This window comes from Sinohyriopsis cumingii, chromosome 11 (assembly GCF_028554795.1).
Source record: "Sinohyriopsis cumingii isolate HCF-2022 chromosome 11, ASM2855479v2, whole genome shotgun sequence".
In the NCBI taxonomy this organism is placed as follows: Eukaryota; Metazoa; Mollusca; class Bivalvia; order Unionida; family Unionidae; genus Sinohyriopsis; species Sinohyriopsis cumingii.
The window spans coordinates 102390791-102408508 of NC_142971.1; the positions used below are offsets into that span (position 1 = coordinate 102390791).

The 17718-nt window shown below is 33.5% G+C and overlaps 1 protein-coding gene across 3 annotated transcripts in view; it reads left to right on the plus strand.

The window, feature by feature from the left end:
* LOC149789183 (melatonin receptor type 1B-A-like) overlaps window positions 1-17718 on the plus strand; it is a 194624-nt gene that overhangs the window by 12484 nt on the left and 164422 nt on the right. The window contains exon 2 of one of the 3 annotated variants that reach the window (XR_016424473.1): window positions 12315-12926. The exons of the other annotated variants lie outside the window; for them this stretch is intronic. The gene's annotated coding sequence lies outside the window, so the exon portion shown is untranslated. Of the gene's footprint in view, window positions 1-12314; window positions 12927-17718 lie in introns of those variants that run through there. 3 annotated transcript variants of the gene reach the window in all.

Below are 17718 nucleotides of genomic sequence, written 5' to 3' on the forward strand. Positions count from 1 at the left end.
TTTAGCATTGTGACTCGGATAACATTAAAAGTTTGGCTTGAATGGGTTTTTCTGATGTTTACAAACTTTCAGGAACATATAAAATAAAAGATAATATCAAATTTAGAACTGTTGTTAGATCCCAGGGCAATTAGAGATTAGTTCAATATGAATAATTTTGTAATGGAGCAGGAATACATAATCCATAACATAGGATCAACAATTGTGGGATCTGTTTCTGTCGTTTACAACTGTGATGTACACTACTACAGTTTTTAGTGATTAACTACGTCGGCACTGTACAACATCATGAAAGAATCACATTCTTTATGTTTCTGTAAACAACAACATCAGCAATAATAATAATAATAATAATAATAATAATAATAATAATGACGATTAAATAAAAATAAAAAATAAAAATACAGTTTAGCCTTAGGGTAAATTAGGTATATCTATAAATCGTGCCTAATAACTACAGTTAATAAATTGTTAAAATATAACCATACGAAAAGTACAAATTTTCATTGTTTTCCAAAATATAGGTTCTTGATTAGCAGCAACAAAATATTGTGCCAAAGCTTTACGACACTTTAAAATCCCAATTAGCAGAATATAAATCTGTGTGAGTTAAGAATAGTACTGGGATCTATTAAGTCGAATGAGAATGGTACAGATATATATCAAGTCGAATGAGAATAGTACAAGGATCTATCAAGTCGAATGAGAATAGTACTGGGATCTATCAAGCCAAATGAGAACAGTACTGGGCTCTGTTAGGTCCAGTGATAATAGCACCGAGATCTATAAAGTGGAACGAGAATATTACTGGGATCTATCAAGTCGAATGAGAATAGTAATGGGATCTATCAAGTCGAATGAAAATAGTACTGGGCTCTATTAGGTCCAATGAAATAAGTATTGGGATCTTTCAAGTCGAATGAAAATAGTACTGGGATATATCAAATAAGAATAGTACTGGGATCTATCAAGTCGAATGAGAATAGTAATGGGATCTATCAAATCGAATGAGAATAGTAATGTGATCTATCAAGTTCAATGAGAATAGGACCAGGATGTATCAATTCGAATGAGAATAATACTGGAATAGATCAGGTCGGATGAGATTAGTATTATAATCTATCAAATCGAATGAAAATTGTACTGGGGTCTATATCAAGTCGAATGAGAATGGTACTAGGATGTATTAAGTCGAATGAGAATAGTACTGGGATCAATCAAGTCGGATGATACTAGTATTGTGATCTATCAAGTCGAGTGAGAATTGAAATGGGATCTATTAAGTCAAATGATAATAGTGTGTGGATCTATCAACACATATGAGAATAGTGCTGGGATCTACCAAGTTTGATAATAATAGTAATAGGATCTGTTAAGTCGAATGAGAACATTACTGGGATTTATCACGTCCAATGAGAATAGCACTGGGATCAATCAAGTCAAATGAGAATAGTACTATGATCTATCAAGTCGAATGAGATTATTACTAGGATCTGTCAAGTCGAATGAGAATAGTAATTGGATCTATGAAGTCGAATGAGAATAATACTGGGATCAATCTATCAAGTCGAATGATAATAATACTGGAATCTATCAAGTCGAATGAGAATAGTACTGGGATCTATCAAGTCGAATGAGAATAATACTGGGATCAATCTATCAAGTCTAATGAGGATAGTACTAGAATCCATAATGTCCAACGAGAACAGTAATGGGATCTATCAAGTCGAATGCAAATATTACTGGGATAATTTCAAGTCGAATGAAAATAGTACAGGGATATGTCAAGTCCAATAAGAATATTACTGAGATCTATCAAGTCGAAGGAGACTAGTACTGGGATCTATCAAATACAATGAGAATAGTACTAGGATCTATTAAGTCCAATAAGAATATTACTGGGATCAATCATGTCGAATGAGAATAGTACTGGGATCTATCAAGTCGGATGAGATTAGTATTGCGATCTATCAAGTCGAATGAAAATTGTACTGGGATCTATATCAAGTCGAATGAGAATAGTGCTTGGATCTACCAAATTTAATGACAATAGTACTGGGATCTGTTAAGTCGAATGAGAAAAGTACTGGGATGTATCACGTGTAATGAGAATAGTTCTGTGATCTATCAAGTCGAATGAGAATGGTATTGTTATCAATCAAGCCGAATGAGAATAGTAATGGGATCTATCAAGTCGAATGAGAATAGTACTGGACTCTATCAAACTCAAGCCTATTTCAACACAAGCTTTTCCTCTTACTAGGCGTTGCTAATTAAATGATCTTAAAACTACTAACCAGATAACGGGTATCTTTCTGGAGATGACCTCGATAAACTTGGTTCTTATAATTTCTGATTAATAATTATTGATATTTGTCTTATAAACACTGAGAACACTAGGTCAGAAAATATATGATATAACCCTTTCAGTAGCAAGATGGACTTCTTTTCTCAGCCCACTTTTTAACAGGCTGATCTAATTAGTTAGCTTTAGTGTTTATTCGGGTTCAAACTATAGGCTAATTAATTGCTAATTAATTTTAGAATTATTAGTCGGTTCTGTACTAATACACGTCCACTGAAATTTTTATTACCGAAAATAACGTACGATGTAGCAGCTGCTTCGGTTGTATCAAATCCTTTTCTTCCATAGTTCTGCATCGAGACAGCTATCTTGTCTTCCCATAGTCTGATAGTCATTCATTGAGACAGCTATCTTGTCTTCCCATAGTCTGACAGTCATGCATTGAGACAGCTATCTTGTCTTCCCATAGTCTGACAGTCATGTATCGAGACAGCTATCTTGTCTTTCCAAAGTCTGACAGTCATGTATCGAGACTGCTATCTTGTCTTTCCATAGTCTGATAGTCATGCATTGAGACTGATATATTGTCTTTCCATAGTATGACAGTCATGTATCGAGGCTGCAATCTTGTCTTCCCATAGTCTGATAGTCATGCAGGGAGACCTTTTTCGTGTCTTACCATAGTCCTTGTTATCTTGTCTTCCCATAGTCAGATAGTTATGCATCGAGACTATTTTCGTGTCTTGCCATAATCTGATAGTCATGCATCGAGAATATTTTCGTGTCTTCCCATAGCCTGATAGTCATGAATCTAGACTGTTTTCGAGACTGTTGATCAATACATGTATGTACTTTCTCCTTGGGTTAAATTACATTCTTATTCATTTATTTATTTATTCATTTTCAGTGAGTGGTTGATTTTAGATGGATATTATTAGATTCATAATACAAAGTGAGAACTAATGAATGATGATGATACTAACACTGATTCCCGTTTTCAATATACAGTAAGAGATAGTGCTATTATGTATGAAGAAAAACGTCTTATTTTTCTTTCGTTTTTACATGCAGACCATGTTGATGTTAGGTGTTAGAGGTAGCACGGAAGCCAAATTAAACTACAGGATTTATTTGCATCGTCTTCTCACGCTTGTTCTTAAAATCACAGGGTAGTAAGAGATAAATTTAACACCGAATATGGGACTAGCAAAGCGCGATCAAATTTTCCTCATTAATCATAAACAAACAAGTGGAAAACAGAAACGGTTGGTAAAAAGAAATTAGCGAAATAGATTTCATCTGAGGAAATGTGCTCCACTGATAATTAATTTGTCAATTTTTCGTATCAAAAGAAGCCCGATAATCAAAACACTTCCATCAAGCTTTATAGAAAGCGTGATGGAGCTCGTATTGCAAATGGTTTGTGACAATAGAAGCCCAATAGGGTCACTGACATGTCACCATCATTCTCTTGTTAAGATGTGATTGGGACACGAGTGTCAATTCTTTGTAACAAAAGAAGCTTTATATAACCCTATTTTGTACTTGGTATATATCAATATACTCTGTATATAGAATGGTATCGAACTTTCCTTCATGAATACCCATTTAATATAACATGTTTGATCTGTCGTTAGATACAGATATTCAAGCCGTATTTCCGTATCAAACATCCTGATTGGAACTACTTTTGTGTCCTCTATGACGTCCGCACTTCGACATTTTTAAATGCATTGAATCGAACGTTTAAAAGACCCAATTCTTTTTTAATTTAATTAATACGGTAAAGCTAAACTTATTTTAAAAGCCTAAAATATGGTTTTAGTCATCATTATATATTTCTCTATGCCGAAATATACCAGATTTATTACATTGACTTTAGATTGCGGGAGTTAGATTTGATTGATATTATTCTTCAAGTATATCTTTAATAGAAAGCTGAAATTCAGTTAGAATGTATTATAATGAATTCAACGTTCAGAAATTATAGTCTATGCTTAGTGTGTCCAATCTCTTCATAATATAAATATTTTTGTTTTCCAGCAATAATTTTCTTTTAATATACATACTGGTCCTCGTAAGATGGGTAACGATGTTTCCGGGAGCCATTTCATGGACAACCTTACAATTAGCCTACTTTTTCCTACATATGTCATCTCTCTCTCTCTCTTTGTTTGTCTGTCTGTCTGTCTTATCTCTCTCTCTCTCTCTCTCTCTGATTTGTATATTTAATGTAGATTTAACTTTTTTTAGTCGCATTGCCACGGTGTCTCCAGTTCGGCGGTTTATAGTCATGTCTAGTTATGAGACATAATGATGCAGACATGTAGCTTCATGTCACTCACATGTCAGATTACCCTGACACCAGGCCGACCAGTCCTAACACTGACCTCTGAATGCTGAGCGCCAAGCAAGGCACCTGTTATTACCACTATGATAAGTCTTTTGTATGACTAAGAGGTTAGTGTTAGGACTGGTCGGCCTGGTGTCAGGAGAATGTGACTGGGTGGGACATCATGCTACGTGTCTGCCCCAGTGATAGACATCACTATAAACTGCCACACTGCAGACATCGTAGCGATATGACTGAAAACGTGTTAAAGCTAAGTTAAAAATGCATATCACATCACATCGCATCTAATAATGTATTTCACCAAGATGATTATAAATATGTCTGCAACCTATCTTAGTGTCAAGAAGTGGTGTCTTTTTTTGCAATCCAAGGTTTTTCCAGAAGTTCTGGTTGAGATTCGATATATAAACTACGCATATATGATTTCACGGAATTAAGGACCCCTGCATACTGTAGAAAGTTAGTGTCAACATAGTATATTTCATTCACTCTTTGCAATGCAAGAATTGTCCATTACTCTGGAAAATATCGTGTATATATAGAATATTGTTTTCAAACCGTATTTGCTATATAAAAAAAAGAACCTACGACTTTTTACGTATTTTGCAGAGATCTTTTAGTATTTTTGGAATTTAGATATATCCCGTGAAGTATCCATACGAGCTTTACGTTTAGGAATTAGTTAACATTTTCACTTACGTTAAGTTTATTATGGGGGGGGGGTATGTAACATCATCCAAAATGTTTCAAAATGTCGCTCTGAGCAAACTGTCTGTCAGATTGTCGTTGTTCATGCTTTCTTGTTCACATATCAGTGCATTCAGAACAAAGGACTGCATAAGATAAAGCGTGCCCAGTTAGTGTAGTTTTTAGCATGCGCATCTTTAATACTTTGTACTGGTTCTACGTTGAAATAATTTCCTCTTGAATGAAATTAGTTTCATTTACTACAGTTTTGGCGGTACGCTAGTCAAAGAAAGTAATTAAACAGCGCCTTTATTTTCGAAATAAACGGCTCCGAAAAGACCAGTATTTTTTAATATGAAACACACAGGTAATTGGGGATTATAATCTTTTTTTGTAAAAATAGATAGCGGAGCGAAATGGCTAATATCTTCTTTGAGAAAACGCTTATATCGGGAAGCAATTAAGCAGGGTATATGTATTCGAATTAAGTGAATAACGGATATATTTCACTAAACGAGTTAAAATGCAAACGTTTTTCACCCAAAAAGAGGAAAGATATCCGTTATTCATTTGAAAGAGCAAAATTTTTCTTTAGATTATATTTAAACGTGTTGAGTAGATAAAGTGTATAACAGATTAAAGTAGCAAATTTCTGATGGTAATAAAAGCTGCTTACCGTTTATGTTACGTTGTTGTGTGTCCTTCACGCACAAAATGATAGTAGTAGCATTATTCTCTTTCCTTGTTCTATGTAAGAAAGCATATTCTTTACAGCAAGACCCCCAACCCCAAGAAGCGGATTGTGCGTGAAATCAGGGACTAATACAATAATATCCAGCTATGATTATATTTAATCGAAATTAGTTTAAGCTGGCAATAACAAGCTGTTTGAATTTATGATAAGAAAATGAAGGACATGTATTAAAGTGAAAAACAGCATCACAAAGAAAGGAAATAAATGTCAAACGATGTCTCTAAGAAGACAGTCTTATCCATTTGTTACTTTAGTTTTAAACTTTTGCATTCCCATTCAGCAACGTAATATCGTTTTACTACCAGTAATAAACGATATAAATTCAAAGGGAGACGACAACGTTCAAATTATGCCTCCACGAGGATAATCTTATCCATTTTCTTCTAGGGTTGTAAAATTTGGCATGGAGTCCTGGTAGCTTAATGTTATTCACTATTTGAACAAAATTTCAGATACTTCACTTTCTGACAACTTTAATGAGACTAGACGAGAAATCGTTGCAAAAGCAACGTATATATCTTCTGAACACGAAAGGGCAGACATTAATCTCATAACATTATTCTGGGAGTCTCTAATGAGAGATAATGATAAATAGTTTGCAAAAATGTAGGCAAGAACCAAATTAAAAAGATTTCCCAGATGCATTTATAATCTTCGGGCAAACGAGATAACATGTTAATTAGCTAAGGTGATTGCAATTAGTTTGTTTAATGCGCACGCGTAAATAAACCAGCAAAAAGGTCAGCATGGCACAAGCAAATGTACACATCCCACCCATTAGGATCTCCATGGTTCTCAGACTCAGTGTAAATCAAATGATTTGGCTGTGCCGCCTTACTACCAGCCAATTTGCTCTACCAAAAATTGTATATTAGGCCTGATGAAAATCCAAAACCAATCATCTAAAAACATAGTGTGTTTACAACCTCTTGAAAACGAGTCTCGTTTTCAAACTAGTTGCGTTACTAAGTGTAATCAATGCCATTTTAGTTCACAACGCATGGGTTTCCATAAGAAGAAAAAAGAAAATAACCATGCTGAAACGGCGGGTCCGGGTGAATGTCGATGGTAAGAAAATCGTTCTATGTATTTATGAGTCATATTGTTAGAACAAGAATTTGTTACTGAATGAAACTTTAATTCATTTTTTATTCAATCATGTTTAATAAAATACTGGGATTTATTATATCAAAATAATCTGATGACGCTAGACGATACATTTAAAATATTCATTTGCTGTGGATGGAGTACATTTATTCATAACAATGACTTTTCTGTCTAAAGTGTCTATGCCATGTACAATATATAGCAAATAATATACGTCCTCGTCGGAGATTTCCGAACAGCACGTTAATGAAATTTGGCGACAGATATTTAAGCCTGGAAATAATTGCAACTTAAGTCTAAAAGAACAGGTAATGTATTACCACTATATTCCAGGGGATATTATCAGCACGATCAAGTGCATCACAATCAAGTGTACTGTATTACCATTTAATAGCATTCGGCCGAAAAGGTCATAACCACGTGAGTGTTACTATAAAAATCGGGGCTTTTATTTTCTCAGTTTTCAGCTCAGGGGTTTCCTTTGAATTGTATTGTAATTTTTATTATCATTAGCCTTAATGTATATAGTTAAAACGTTCCTACCGTGTTTTATTAAAGTTAAGAAATTATTAAAGTGTTTTGATGATAACAAGAAAGGATATCTTTTTAAACTCTCAACAATGTACGAGTATGATAAAGTCGGATGAATCGAATAGTTAGGTCACTCTAGGATTTTAAAGTGTCAAAATTAGTGGTAATTTAGGAATGTACAGCTGATAGAAGCGATTGCAATCTCGTTTTTAACTGTGGTGGTTTTTGTATATAGGAAACACGAATTTGTGTTCTCATCTGCACATCCTTGTTCAGTGTTCTATAAACTTTGCCGTGATATCATTAGTTCGGACGACAGTGATTGTCTCTTTTCCTCTGGTCGTATCCAAAGAAATAAAACTTATGAATGTAGAGTCCATTTGTATTCTGAGCCACAATGACTTCAAAATCTGAAGTTTCCGAAAATATTTACTCTGAACAGTGTCATGGAATTGTATAAATCCCTTTAATTATTAAAGACATGTACTCGGGTTTTGTTTTCTTTGTGTACAAGGATACCTGAGGGTGATTTATGTATAGTGCACAATATTTTGAAACGGTGAGTTCGGTTCTTCCTATGCCGCACGTGCGAAGTGCTTTCGATGAAGAAAAAAAACACACGAATACTAACAGAGCACAGATGATGTATGACTGCATCGTATGTGTATAAATATTTCACCATAAGACTAAATCGACACATTACGGAACGCCTTGTCAGTGAGCGGTCTGATTCGCTCTGTCGTTCACTTGAACAGGGGTAATGTCAGGAAGAAGCAAGGGGAGAAATTGCGTGTATAAGCCCGACCACGAGGCGAGAGTGAATCAACTGGTACTTCTTAGGAAGTATAACACATAAGACAAATCTACAATACCATGGTACATCACAACGGAACGAACAAAGACCTTGATCAAGGATAATGGAACTATTGACTTGGAATTTCTAAAAAAATAATGCCATGCCATAAAACAAATCATAATACGTAACGGCAATGGATCAGGAACAGATACGGACTTCGATTCAGGACTACCCATAAAACGCTACTCTTCACAAAGGCTAACCAAGAACACGATTAGTAAACCCATGGAATATAACAGAACGGAGGTAGAAATGTACATAAGTGAACAAACAGGATAGAAATTATTCTAAACGAAGCGAAGAAAAAAAGATCTCTGAAACAGGAAATTGGAGCACCAAATTACTCAAGTGTTGAGACAACAGTATAACCTACAAAAACGAACTTGCGCAATTTAACAACGAAACAGAAAAGAAACCAAAAGAAAAGATTTCATGCCTTCAGAATTACTGTAATATGCATTTTGCCTTTTCTCTTTTCCTCTCTCTTCCACTTTTCTAATAATCTAATTGCAGACATGCTTTTTAAGACACATTTATTTGTTATCTTTTTTGTCTTTAAAACCTGCTCAGACCACTTTGTATTGATCTCAAAATTTGAATCTACTACATTAAAGAAACTACTTTCCCATTTTAAACAGGCATGTTAGCCAATGGTGCCCATTCCAGCTTTTCAAATGAATCCCCAGAGAAACTTGTTTTCAGTAATTTACGAGCTTCATGGTGCGTCAGTACAGACCAGGACCCAACAGCTTGTGATAACGAAAAAAATTGATAGAACAGAATCAAGATTAGCCATGACAAAAACTACTTATTTAGCGCTATTACTCTTTTTACATCAACACTGCACATCTGTCATGGGATCGGCAGGGAAACAATGCAGAACACACATTTAGAAAACCAGGGTGTCATTTCTTACTTCAAACCAGCTTTGTGCTGAGGAGAAATGAGATGTCAACAAATAATTTAATCGGTGTACAAAATATAACATCTATAACAATAAATGGTGCAGCAACAGCGGAATTTATGATACAGAAATCAGTGAGACAGGGTTTCCCCCTATCAGTGATGCTATGTATTATAGCAATGTAGTTTTTAAATATTAACATTAATAAAAACATTAATATTCTTGGAATTAAAATACCCAATTTGAAAGGGGAATTTAAAAAATTGCTGCATTCAGACGACTGCAGAAATTTCACCAGTAGACGAATTCTCTTTCAGGCATTTACAATATGAATTCACACAATTTGGAAAATCCTCTGGGTCAGCAATTAATCATGATAAGACAGAAATATTACTGATAGGTAACCGGAGAGGTAATCACCCTTGTTTCCTTCATGACATAACGCATGTAATGGCAATAGGAATATTATATGGGAGGAACTCAACTCATCGCAACTACGGTGAACTACTACTAATCAAGATAGAAGTGCAGGTTGAAATTTGGTTAAACACAACACTCAGTCTAATAGAGCGTATTCAGGTTGCTAAAACCTACATGTATAGTCAACTCAACTATATTATGAATACAGTGCACCTAACTGAAGCAATGATGCAGGTCATAGAGGGGAAGATTATAGACTTTATATGGAATAATAAAATGCATTATGTATATATATATATGTATATATATATATGTATATATATATGTATATATATATATGTATATATATATGTATATGTATATGTATGTATATGTATGTATATGTATGTATATGTATATATATGTGTATATATGTGTATATATGTGTATATGTGTGTATATGTGTGTATATGTGTGTATATGTGTGTTTATATGTGTGTATATGTGTATATATGTGTATATATGTGTATATATGTATATATATATGTATATATATGTATATATATGTATATATATATATATATGTATATGTATGTATATATATATGTATGTATATATATATGTATGTATATATATATATGTATGTATATATATATGTATATATCTGTATATATATATGTATATATATATCTGTATATATATCTATATATATATATATATATATATATATATATATATATATATATATATATATATATATATATATATATATATATATATATATATATATATATATATATATATATATATATATATATATATATATATATATGCATATGCGTATGCGTATGCGTATGCGTATGTGTATGTGTATGTGTATGTGTATGTATGTATGTATGTATGTATGTATGTATGTATGTATGTATGTGGAAATATCAGACCATAAAAAAGCATACAGTACTTACAGCAATACGCAAGGATTACTAATGTAATTAAAGCTCCGAAACCAGCCAGGGTTAAGGAGCTACATAAACACTCTGTTAAATTTGCTTTCAAAATTCCTACCTCCACAATCACTTGAAATTTATTTTTTGGGTTATATACTACCACTGATAGATTACGGCTGTACCATATGGGGAAACACATAAATTTATAATTTGTCCAGAATTGATAGACTCCAGAAAAGGGCAGCCCGAATAATACTGAAACTTCCTGTTATGACTCCCTCAAATGTTTTGTTTTCACGTCTGCAATGGCTACATATACAAAAACGTATTCTTTAATTTAAAGGAATCATGACATACAAGTCATTAAATGGTCTTTCTCCAGATTATATCTCTAACATAATTGAACTAAGATCATCGAATACTGAGCGTAATCTCCGATCGACGACTAACAACGATCTCCAGATTCCTTGGTCAAAAACCAATCATTACAAAAGCTCATTTACTGTATCAGCACCTATTGTATGGAATTCCTTACCAATGAGAATACGTAATTAAACTTCCCTTGCTTCTTTTAATATATCATTAAAGAAATTCTTTCTAGACCAGCTGGAATGACATATTAAAAGCTCTGAATAGAGAAACTTGAAATTTGTGGAAACACAATATGAAAATTGTACATATTTGTATGTTTCCCCGTATGGTCACGCATAGTCATTCATGTTAAATATGTACGAATGAGTGTGCGACGATATCTGGTTATATGCATGGTCTTCTATTTTTATTTTGTGATATTTTTTTTCGTTCTTATTTTGTTTTAAATTATATTTTTATTTTTTTTTAACATAGACGATTACAAAAACTGAGGACCACATGGCAGATGGGTCAGCTATGACCAAATGTGTTATCCTCGTTAAAGATATTTTATTATTATTTTTATTAGAGTAGTACGGTGTACAAAACCCTCATCCAAGTTAATAAATCTGTCAAAATTCTATTTGAATTTACACGCACTAAATATACTATGGGGGCAACAAAACACATAAAATCATTCAAATTTCGACAATAGGGGTCATCTCTATGATGGAGTCTGAGAGGGACCACACCAATAAATTAAGGACTTGCACATCTTCAGCTGTAGAGCTATGTGAGTTATTTATTAATTTGTTGTGTACAAGTTATAACTATTGTACAACCAGGTTTATTTTTTTGGGGTATATTTTCTATGTAGCTTCGGCTTATATAGTAAAATGTAAATATTTTATATTCTTGTTGTGATTTGGCAAGAGATTTATATTAGCAATAAAGTTGCGTTTTATTAAGAACCGTTATTACCATATGATTCTGATCTGGTTAATGCTTTGTAGTGTTATGCCGATAATGTAATTTGTATAACTTACCGTATATAACGTCATTACGTGTTATCGTATATGCCCATGTAATGTATAGTACACGGTGTTAGATGTATTTTCAGCTGATCGGAGTCGCAACTGTGGAGCTGATCGGAGTCATTGTCGTACCAGCTGTAGAGCTAATCATATAAGTTGACCATAACAGCTGTGAAGATGAACCATAGAAGCCGTAGAGCTGAGTGACCAGTATTGCTGGTCGAGTAGTAGGTAATCGGGCGTTGCTAACCGATTGGTGGGCGCTGATTGCTTGATTGACCAAAGAATTGAATGGTGGTCGGTGACTACCTGGAATACTGACTACCTGATTGACCAGTGTGACTGGCAGCCAAGTGTGCTGGTGACGGAGTGTGTAACTCCATTCATGTAATCTTTTGGACGTGGGATAATTTTGGGATTTGTAATACCCAGTGTCGTGGGATTGTAAAGATATTTTGTATATTTGTCCTGTTTTCATTATTTTACTATTTGAGTAAAATACCTCATATTTCAAAATTTAAGTGAATTCGTTTTTACAATTTGGGTAAAACACATCATTGTTTTCGACGTATGAAATTACTGTGAATCATTCACCTTTGTCCTTGTACTGTGTAAGGTCATTTATTTGTATTTTTATTTTGTTGCATTATAAGGTTCGTGCCGCTTATGTTAATTTGTCCAATTTTGGAACTTATACACGCACGTATTAATAATAATTATTTTCTCATTCAAGTCATTCATCATTAAACATTGTATTTGTATCAACATCAAAAGTGTTCTGTTATAAATCCGAAATCCAACCTTGTTATCTTGTTACAAACTGATTTTGAAAAGTATGTTTTCCTCGAATGAAATCAATAATCAAAATAATCAATTGATACTCGGAAATTTCAAAATATTATAAACAGTAACTAGATCAATCTATACATTGCTTCGGTTTTTGTTATTATGTCTACTTGTCCCGTGTCAAAGGCATATCAACACATAAAAGGGAGGTAAATCGCCTGACCAAAAGACGCACCATAGCAGCCTATCAGACATTGGTCGTGCAAGGTCGTCACGTATACTGGTGCGACACCACGGATTCGAAAACTACACAGTGAATTTCGTCTACAAGAAACTACAAAGGATAGTTTTTGGAAAGCATGTTTGATCGAAATTTTAAATAAGTTTAAAATTAATTCTTTAGCTAAAATGGAAATGATATTATTTCACCATCTGAATGTGGATAAAATGAAGAGAAAAAAAATCGAATTTCAAATTTTGATATAGAAGTGCAGCATAACAGTTATCATACTTTTTGATGTATATTACACATTTGTAATTATATAATAAGATATTGCAAAGAACATATATACATACATTCATACATACATACATACATACATACATACATACATACATACATACATACATACATACATACATACATACATACATACATGCATGCATGCATGCATGCATACATGCATACATACATACATATTCTATTACTTACATTTAAGTCTATGCAATGAATTTTGAAATTTTTATATAATCCATTACGCATAAAAGTGCAAGGGAGGAAATGGACTCGTAGTGATTCTTTGCTAGTCATTTGTTAAAATAATTCTTGGTTGCTAGACGTGCAGATATCAGGAAATTATAATATCACAATGGTCTGAGTCAAATTGAAGTTCAATCAACGTCAGTTTCAGGTAAGAGGATGATTTATAATTTATCTAACATGTCCATGCTGTTGAATCTTCTTAGCGGAGAAATAGATCCTGTACTTTGCATATCATTCAGACAAAGAATTATCCCTTTTGTACAATCTGCAAGCAAGCTGTATAGAAACGCACCTGGCTAATATTATACTGCAACTCTCAGGGTTCCCGACGAAAACTCTAAATCACAGTTTTTTAGTGTGATTACAATTTAGCGAGTGTTTAATTTAAGCTTATTAGAGTAACTCTATTTTACTGAGTTACCCATGAATAAAACGAATGTTTTGGTGGTAATTTTACCTTCCTAATGACATGTTAACTGAAACAGATGCCATCAGTAAGGGATTTTAAAATAAAATTGCTGAAGAAAAAAGTCATGAGAGTTTTCCTTAAAGTCTCATCTACATATTTATCACTACCCCACTCGTTGGTTGTAGATATAATAACCCTTAAGAAATGGTAGCTACTAATACAAAATAATTAATAAATCTGAAACGTACCACTAATTAAAATCTTTGAATAGCAAGTAATTGACTTCTTACTAGAATAGTATATTTCCTTGTGACAAATTGTGGAGTAATTGACTTTCGGCCAGAATAGTACTATCCTTGTAATGAATAGTGGTGTAATCAACTTCTTTCCAGACTAGTACTATCCTTGTAATGAATAGTGGTGTAATCAACTTCTTTCCAGAGTAGTACTATCAATGTAATGAATAGTGGTGTAATCGACTTCTTTCCAGAGTAGTACTATCCTTGTAATGAATAGTGGTGTAATCGACTTCTTTCCAGAATAGTACTATCCTTGTAATGAATAGTGGTGTACTCGACTTCTTTCCAGAATGGTACTATACTTGTAATAGTGTAATAATTTACTTCAATATAGAATATTACTATGGCTATGCTTATAATGAATAGTGGACTAATTGTCTTATTTCCGGAATAGTATTATCCTTGCATTGAATATTCTTGTAATTGATTTCTTTATAGAATAGTACCTTATTTGCATTGAATAGTGTATGAATTGACTTCTTTGAAGAATATAGTATATTTGCACTGATTAGTTTATTAACTCTTTCTAGAATAATACTATATTTGCATTAAATACTGGAAAAGTAATTTCTTTGTACATAAATGTTCTCCTCTCATAATGTTTGTGTTAAGTGTCTTTGTCTCCCTGATAAAGAGCTTGCGTGGCTGATAACGTCGGAACAGCTTGTACCCCATAAATTAGATGAACTGAAATATCCATTCTAGAGTACTAAAGTCCGATTATATTCTTCTGTGAAAAAAAGAAATGGGTTTAAAACATATAAGCTATGTTCATATGTCAATACTTGGATGATTTAGGTGAAAACTTTGAAGAGATCATAATTGTTCATGAATTCCGAGGTGGTAGGTGGGTGAGTACTAGATGGAACTAGAATTAGAATTTGATCCGAGTCTCAAAAGATGGAAGTAGAACTAAAACTTGATCCTAAGGCTCAGACAGCAAGAGCAGTTAAAATCAAAATCTTATAACGCTGTGAAAAACGCGAACAATACCTGAAAGAGAGAAAGAGAGAGACTTTCCCCCCTCCCGCAGTAAAAAAATTGAAGAGGTAATGTTGGCTTGCAAATCTAATTTTAAAATAATCCATTTAACCGTTGTAGATTGAAATAAATAAATCTAGATACATGGAGAGACAGCCATGGAATCAGTCTTGATCATATAAAACTAGCTTCCATATTCTTTGGTTTTCTTTATTCAAATTTGAATCGTTTGCTTTGGACGTGCCAGTCAAATGTGTCAGTCAGAGATGTTATGCTGATCTAAATTTCATAAGAATTTCCTATGATTTTTTGAAGGGAAACTAAAACTAAATGAATCGACTTGCCACAAAGATTTCCTTGAATATCGCTTATATGAAAATTGTTACATTTAATGAATTATCACGATATTTGTGACGTTAAAGCAATTGTAACAAATTTGAACTCTCGCAATATGAAAAAGTTTAATACATTTGTACTTGATTTGATTTTCGCGGTTTTGTGGGTGAAAAAGTTATAGAACCTCAACCCTCATGTTATTTTTAAACATGAAAATTGCACAATTAAACGATGAAATTTCCACACATACATTATAAAAGGACTGTGGATGCTCTGCCTATGTTAATCGACCAAAGAATGTTTTTGAATCTGAAAGTAAGATATTTGTATAGCTTGTTGTACTGTATAATTATCAGGGACCGAAGTATTTTATCTCTCCGTTGGAAGAGAAATATGCTTCTCATAGCGCGTTGCAGTACAATCTACTGGGTTTGTCTGAAATATCACCAGTTAATGATTTATCATAATTTTCCTTTTGATTAGTAAAATTGTTTGTCAGTGGAATATATGCATTCATCGATAGCAAACGTTATCGGAATCATGCATCATGAATTATCAATGCAGAAATGTTTAATAAACTGCCACTAGAATAATAATCATTTTTAGTTAATTAAACTTCATTACAAAAGTCCAGAAGTCCACATCATTTAAATTCATTAATAAACATTGAAGCAATGAAGCAACAAAATAAAACAAAACAAAATATAAAGTACAGGAAAGCATATGCATGACTATCTTCATTCAATAATGGTTATGTATTGCCACAATATTGCTCACTAATGTTATAGATGAGTACCGCATCTTTACAATTACAAGTTTAAGGAGTAAATATGACAGTGGGGATCTTTTGGCAGATTTTTTAAAAGTAATTAAACTAGTTTGTTGTAGTGCCTTGGAAATATGAACTATGCGGAAGAACATGCCACTACGAATACCGTAAATCACACTCGCTCACGTTACACTCGCTGCTCCACCATGCCATAAATGTGGTATAGTTGTAAACTCATTTATTCAGCTTTGTGGACCATGCGGAGCCATTCGCAAGTATTCTCGTTTATATTGCTAGCAGGCAAAGTGTCACCAAAGAAACAAATATAGAACATATTGTTTTAGAATCACCTGACGGTGCCAACGTACAGAAGTAAGTGAAATAATAACCAGAATTCGAGCGAAAGAAGTTTTTGATCCAAGTAAAATAAAAATACTTAAAACACATATTTATTGATGAAAATTGCAATTAGACAAGGATTTCCCCATATATACCAGTGTGTATACCGTGATTGAACTAAGGTAACTATCAACTGGAACAATCAACCCGAGAAGGTGGAATAAAGCTATTAAGAGACGCAGGAAAGCAGATTCACGTACATTATTGTCTTACAGTCGAACTGCGTCTGACATAGAGAGCTTCCTGTAGCAGCAGCTCGACAAAATATTAAAATTCCTCCACGAGCCAAGCGGGCGATAATTACATACAAAGTCGAGGAGGAAGAATGCCGAAAACGTATCTCATTCACTATGACCACTGAGGCACTCGAGGTTGTTTGTCAATGAGCTCAAGTTCTTGAATTTGATATACATAAAAGTTGTCGTACTATTTTGAAGATTCGTAAGCAAAGACACCAGTAAACCTTTATCAAAGTTGCGTCACGTAAATGTATCAGTGCTGCAGAGCTTGGATATCTCTGGAGCTAATGTGGATATTGTTCTTGTGTGTACATTTGACTATGCCACTCGATCGTCAATCATCAGACAAGGATGGGCTAAACGTTGCAATCCAGTATTTTCACAGCGTTGTCCATGTGATTTTAAACCATAAAGATATATAGGTTATCACTGGGAAAACTCGACAAAGGCTTTGGAAAGATTCTCAAGATGTTGGAAAAATTCATGATCCAAATTTACTCTTTGCAACC